This window comes from Pinus tabuliformis, chromosome 3_2, assembly GCF_031772625.1.
Source record: "Pinus tabuliformis cultivar Carrire ecotype Pingquan chromosome 3_2, CPIR1, whole genome shotgun sequence".
NCBI classification, from domain to species: Eukaryota; Viridiplantae; Streptophyta; class Pinopsida; order Pinales; family Pinaceae; genus Pinus; species Pinus tabuliformis.
Window position 1 is genome coordinate 621,506,034 of NC_142302.1, and position 6,122 is coordinate 621,512,155.

The 6,122-nt window shown below is 35.2% G+C and overlaps 1 non-coding gene across 1 annotated transcript; it reads right to left on the reverse strand.

Moving 5' to 3' along the window:
• Positions 1 to 1,513: 1,513 nt before the first annotated feature.
• On the reverse strand, positions 1,514 to 1,584 carry TRNAG-GCC (transfer RNA glycine (anticodon GCC)). Its single transcript has one exon. It is a non-coding gene; the product is annotated as a tRNA-Gly (tRNA).
• Between the last annotated feature and the right edge of the window lie 4,538 nt (positions 1,585 to 6,122).

The window sequence follows — 6,122 nt, forward strand, 5'->3', positions numbered from 1 at the left end:
GACCATGATGGCCTCGTGCTCCTCCCTATGACCTTGATCAAAAGGGCGTTCATTCGAGTAGAGGCAGATTACACCAGTTCGAGGATCGTCGAGGAGAGTCCTAGACTCCTAGAAGTTGCCTGACCCAAAGTCCCCAAACGTCATTGGCTGATGCAGCCCCGAGGTGCTGTAACACGTTGACATCCCTACCCACGACCACCTATACCTAAGTTACGAACAAATTGTGAAACCATCTGACAGTGGTTCCTCGCCATGGACGCAGTGAAAGAACTGCGACCACCATGGGTTCCACGACCCCCACGACCAGTGCCTCTCGAGCGACCTGCACCCTGCTTGGAGCTCCCACCCTGAACATATACGACTCCACCCTGAGACCTAGTGAGGGTGGGAGAGCCTTTAGGGTTTGCCGGAGCAAAGACACACGACGAGGGGGGTTCGGCTTCATGATGGAGCTCAGCGGGAATCTGCAGAGCCGGGAAGAAAAGACACTCAGAACAATACCACTTACCACCCGGAACCAAACAGGACATGTCATAGACTTGAGGGAAGAGGAAAACCAACACAAAAATTCCCACCGCTGAGAATTCATTGTCCGATTAGAGATGCGTCGGACCATAGTGGAAGTAAGAGACCCAAGGGGAGAGAGCCTGATAAAAAATAGCACACACCTGAAACTAAATTGAAAGGCAAGGCCTCGAATTCGATACCGACACCAGAGATGCAGCGCAACACCAGAGGTATAATTGAGACCAAAGACCTCGGAAAGGAAGATCCACGATGCGAGAAGACCTGGAGTTCAACACCACCCTATAACTAAAACCGCTACCCCGAGAGCGACAACACCACCCTTGGACCCAGAACCAAGAAGACAAGAATCAAAACTCTGGCACAAAGCAATCCAGAAGCATTCCCCAAGAGGCCAAGGCGAGAAACCCTTGGAGCAGAAGGCAATTGAATCTAAAGCTAGACATAACTGAAGAAGACACGTTCTCCAAAGAAGTGTAGATAAGACACACTCCATCATCCATTCCGACACACTCCATTATCCATTCCACCACCTTATTGTTCAGACCAATCTTGAAAAGTATCATTCGGAAGAATGACCAGTCAACATAGTCATACGGTCGGTGTAAGTCCAATTTTAGCATTAAGGCCTCATTTTCCGAATGACCAGTCAACATAGTCATACGGTCGGTGTAAGTCCAATTTTAGCATTAAGGCCTCATTTTTCTGAGATTAAATAGAATTGATGAATTCCTTTTCAGAGTGTCCCTGTAACAGCTTCCGGTTTAATCTCGGGGATATTCATAGTGAAAACATATTTTTTCTCGAAAATTGAGGCATTCCCAGCTTCAGCTTCCGGTTTAATCTTGGGGATATTCATAGTGAAAACAGAATTGGAACAGAATTTTCCAATTTCGAGAAAAATGTTGTCCGCGTTCACAATTTTTTGGTGAACTATTTTAGTTTTGAGATTGAAGAGAACCGAGAACGGAAGAATTAAAATTTTTATTGCACCAGCCGGGAATCGAACCCGGGTCTGTACCGTGGCAGGGTACTATTCTACCACTAGACCACTGGTGCAGATGCAGTGCAGAGTGTAATTTAATATCTTTCACTTTTGTTTATTTGGGGTGTGAATTCGATTTGTTTTGTCATTTCATGTATGTATTATCCTACCGCACGCAGGTATTTGGCTACCAATTAGCTCGCTATTTGACTCGTTACTTATAAAGTAAAACATATTTTTATTTTATTTTATTTATTTTTCTATCTTATTGTTACTCATTAGTTTGTTATTTGACATTAAATAACATTATATTGTTGCTCAATAATTAGTTATTTAACTCAAAATTAAATAATATTGTCAGATTAATATTATAAAATAAAAATATTTTTTTAAAAAATATATATATTTTTTATTTTTCTTTTATTTTATTGCCTTTATTTTTATTTTGCAATGATTTTTTTGTTGTATTAATGCAATGTACCATTGCATTGCAATCATACCTTTCATATCACTACTAACACCAATGAAAAATTGCAGGAGACATTTAAGCAATATTTTAGATTCCCAAATATGCTTTGGCTAATAAGCTTTTCCAAAACCAATGAAATATGTGTATATATTTTGAAATTGTCATGATTAAGCCATGAACCATGGGACATTCCATGATAATATGCTTCGGCTAATAAGCTTTTCCAAAACCAAGGAAATATATATATGCTGATTTTTCTCTGGAAATTACAAGTATGGATGGGTTTTATCAAAACCAATGAAACCTATATAGTTTATTTTTTTTAATAAATTATTTAATCAACATGGATGCAATTGTTCTTAAAAGGGTTTTAAAATAGTTATTTTATTTAAATAATATAATTTAAATAATTGATATTTAATTATTATATTGTTTTAATAATTGATATTTAGTTATTATATTTAAATTATATAGTTAGTAATTAATAATTAATATTGATAATTTTAAACTAATAAATATAGTTTAAAAAATGTTTAAGTTATTGGATGGAAACGTTTATTTTACAGTTTGGTATGATGTGTAATTTAGTTTATTGATCATCAAAGTTGAAATTTTGCTATATAAATAAAAAAAAATAAAAAAACTAAAAAAAAAATCATATAAAACATTTAAATAATGTCTACTCTTAAATAAATAAATTTGCAATTAAAAAAATTAGATACCTTTATACTCATGTTAGATCCGTATTTAACATGAATCTATATTAATATTTAAAAATTTAAATTAATTTTAAAAATATTAACTTACAACTATTTTAATTATAAATTTACTCGAAAAAATCGCATAAATCCATATACAATGGAAAAACCAAAACCCTCAATGCACCAGCCGGAAATGGGAAATGGTACCCGATAAGTACTATGGCAGGGTAAAATTCTACTACCACCAGACCACTGTTATCTATATTGTGCTTCAAATATACCTTCAGCTCTCTGATTTTGTGTATGGTCATGTATCTCTCTCCAATATTATTATTTGCAGAATTCGGTTTTCTCTTTCATTATTACTATGATTTTCGAAATTATTTTGTTTGTCTTCTTTCTTCACTGAATTTTATTATTCATATCCACTTTTATTCTTTAACATATGTAGGTTATAGTTGTAAGCAGAACTTGGGCTCTTTTTATTAAAAAATATAAGGGATTTTTTATATTTGGTATGAAGATGATGTAGATTGTATTTATTAATAATAAGAATAGAAGTTATTATAATAAAGTTTATTAAGTTAATTGGTTATATTTAAAGATAATTTGATGATTTTATGTTAATTGGTAATGTTGTAGGGAATCCTAACTCTGTTAGTTTTGCTCTAAGTTTTATTTTTTACAACTTGATTTGAACAAGTCCAAGAAGTTGCTTTTTTCTTCTCTAATGAGATTTTTCTGCCATATGTAGGTTTGATATTATAGTCTTTCTAATTAGTAGGTTTTTTGATCTGATAGTTAGCTCCTTAGTAAAGGACACTGTGAAATTGATGCGATGTAATGAATTCCCAGAGTATGTTGCAACCAGAATTAGATTTAATATAATCCTTACTTATTTGTGTTTAAAAAAAACAATAAAGTTCATTATATTATTTATGCAAATGTTAATTTGAGTCAAGAGAGTCTCAACCATTCCTCCCAACTCCCAAGACTAGAAGAAAAAAAAGTATAAGCTTATAAAATTTACTTACGAGTTAAAAGAAAAAAAGTAGTATTTTATGATAAATATAAAGATAGCATAGGATGAAAAAATATTAATTAAATTTACTTCGTAATGTAGAAAAACCTTCAAATCTCTAATGAGAACAAAATAATCTGCAAAAGCCACAAGATTTCTCTACCAAAATTTTGTGGAAAGAAAACAATGAATAGAAACATAATCACACATATATCAATCACACATATAATTTTTTCTTGGGAACCCAATTGGGAAAATCCTCTCTTGCTTGTAGTATCAACTAAGCAATCTAATCTATTACAAAGAATTTGTTTCAAGCCTAAAACCCTTGCAATACTGATCAACTCCTCACAAGAACTGCTCAATACTTAGATAAATAAACTTGTTAGGAAGCTCTTTTTTCTTAGCGCAATTCAACCGCTAAAAAATAGGAATTTCTTCTATTTCCTTGTGCAATTCCCAAGAGAAATAGGCCCTCCTAATTTCTCAATCTTTTACACAAAATTTGTTGTACAATAATGAATTACAATTGTGCCTTCATCAATTCTCAATAGGCAATTTGAATTGCATGACCTACTAGAGCTAATTTTAGCAGCTGGAACTAATTAACTGAGATTCAGTTGAGTTAACAAAAAGTCAAACTATTGAACTAAAGTCAAGTCTATCTCTATTCTAGAACTAGAGATCAGTTAATTGACCGACACTAGAGTTAACTCAATTAGATTGCTAAAATTTAGCAATCAACTAAGACACAACTCACTGAAAGTCATCTAACTCGAATTAATTGACAATAAAATAGTCATAGGCCATATCACACATGTTAACTAACAACTAACTTGATTTTCTATGAGATTGAATTCGAATTTCTTCTTTGACTAAGGCACAAGTTAAAAGAAGCCCTTCCTTCCTACAATTTTAACACTCCCTCTTTGCGAGGAAGGGATTTTGGACAACCCTAATCCTCCCTTTGCGGAACTCGAAGCTGCCCCTTGATAGGGCCTTGGTCAAGATGTTTGCATCCTGCTCCTTTATAGGAATGTATTGTAGCATAATAATCCTCCTCTACACACAATCCCTATGATGATGGTACTTGATGTCTATATGCTTGGACCTATCATGAAACACTAGATTTTCAAAGAGTTTTGTGCAACTCTAAATATCACGATGGATCAATGTAGGACCCATCCCCTGACTGAAAAATCCTACCAGGATCTTCCTCATCCAAATAACCTCGCATGTCGCTTGATTAGAAGCCATATACTTTGTCTCTGTTGACCTGAGTACAACTGATCTCTACTTCTTGTAGTACCAAGAAACTGCAGCTAACCCTATATTGAAGATTGTTCCCGAAGTGCTCTTTCTATCTGAGGGACTCCCTACCCAATATGAATTTGTGAAGCCATAAAGATTCACTCCATCAGTCTATATAAACCATAATCCAAAGTTTATTGTGCCTTGAGGTATCTCAAAACATGTTTAGTTGCTTTCTAGTGGACCTTGGAAGGATCCACCATGTTGATTTATGGTAGCATCGGATGAGATCTAAGTCTCAAATTTTACAGGGAGGCTTGGGCACATGTATTCCAAAGAACCCAAAAAGTGTTTTGGTAAATTCCACCCGGTGAGAGTTTTATTAAAATAATTAATTATTTTTAATGGGACCCTAAGTCTAAACTTAGGAAATTAAAATAATTAATGGGTTTTAATATAAATAGTGGGTGAAACTTCTAGAAGAAGGTGAAGATCAAGTCAATATGATCCTAGCCATTGATTAGAATCTAATATGGGTCGTTGATTGATCAACGAGAGGACTATAAGAGAAAGCTTGATGGACACTTGGAGCACACACAGAGAGTTGATCAGTCATATCAAATTGCTGATGCCATAGTAGTGCAGTAATTTCATAGTGATCACTCAGAGAGGGGCAAAGAGAGTTTTGGTTGGAGTCTCTTCTTCGGAGCTAAGAATACTCAGTAGAGAGGCAGAGAGACACGTAGAGGAGGTAGCATCGTGCCCATAGAGGGTGACGTAGAGCCAAGAAGGGCTCACGTAGAGCAGCGCAAAGCCTTAACGCAGAAGTCTGAGATTTGCTAGGGGTTTGATGTTCTGATCCGGGAGGGTTGGGGTCAACTCCTAAGAGAAAATCGATCTAGCAAAGAGGTGACATAGAGCCTTAGAGGCTATGACGTAGGCCCACCCAGTGACTATGTAAGGGTAGTGCAGAAGTAGTCAGGGACTCATTGGTTCAGTTGTTGGATCAGCCGGACTTGCAGTGTAGAGTGAGGTAATCTCACTAATTTCTTTTGTCGAGTGATATTCTATATACTGGATTGCCTGCAAAGAATCTAGAGGTTGTATTCAGAAATACTTATGCTTAATAATAAAACCCTCAGATCTGCTGCAACAGTTTTCCCAAGTTGG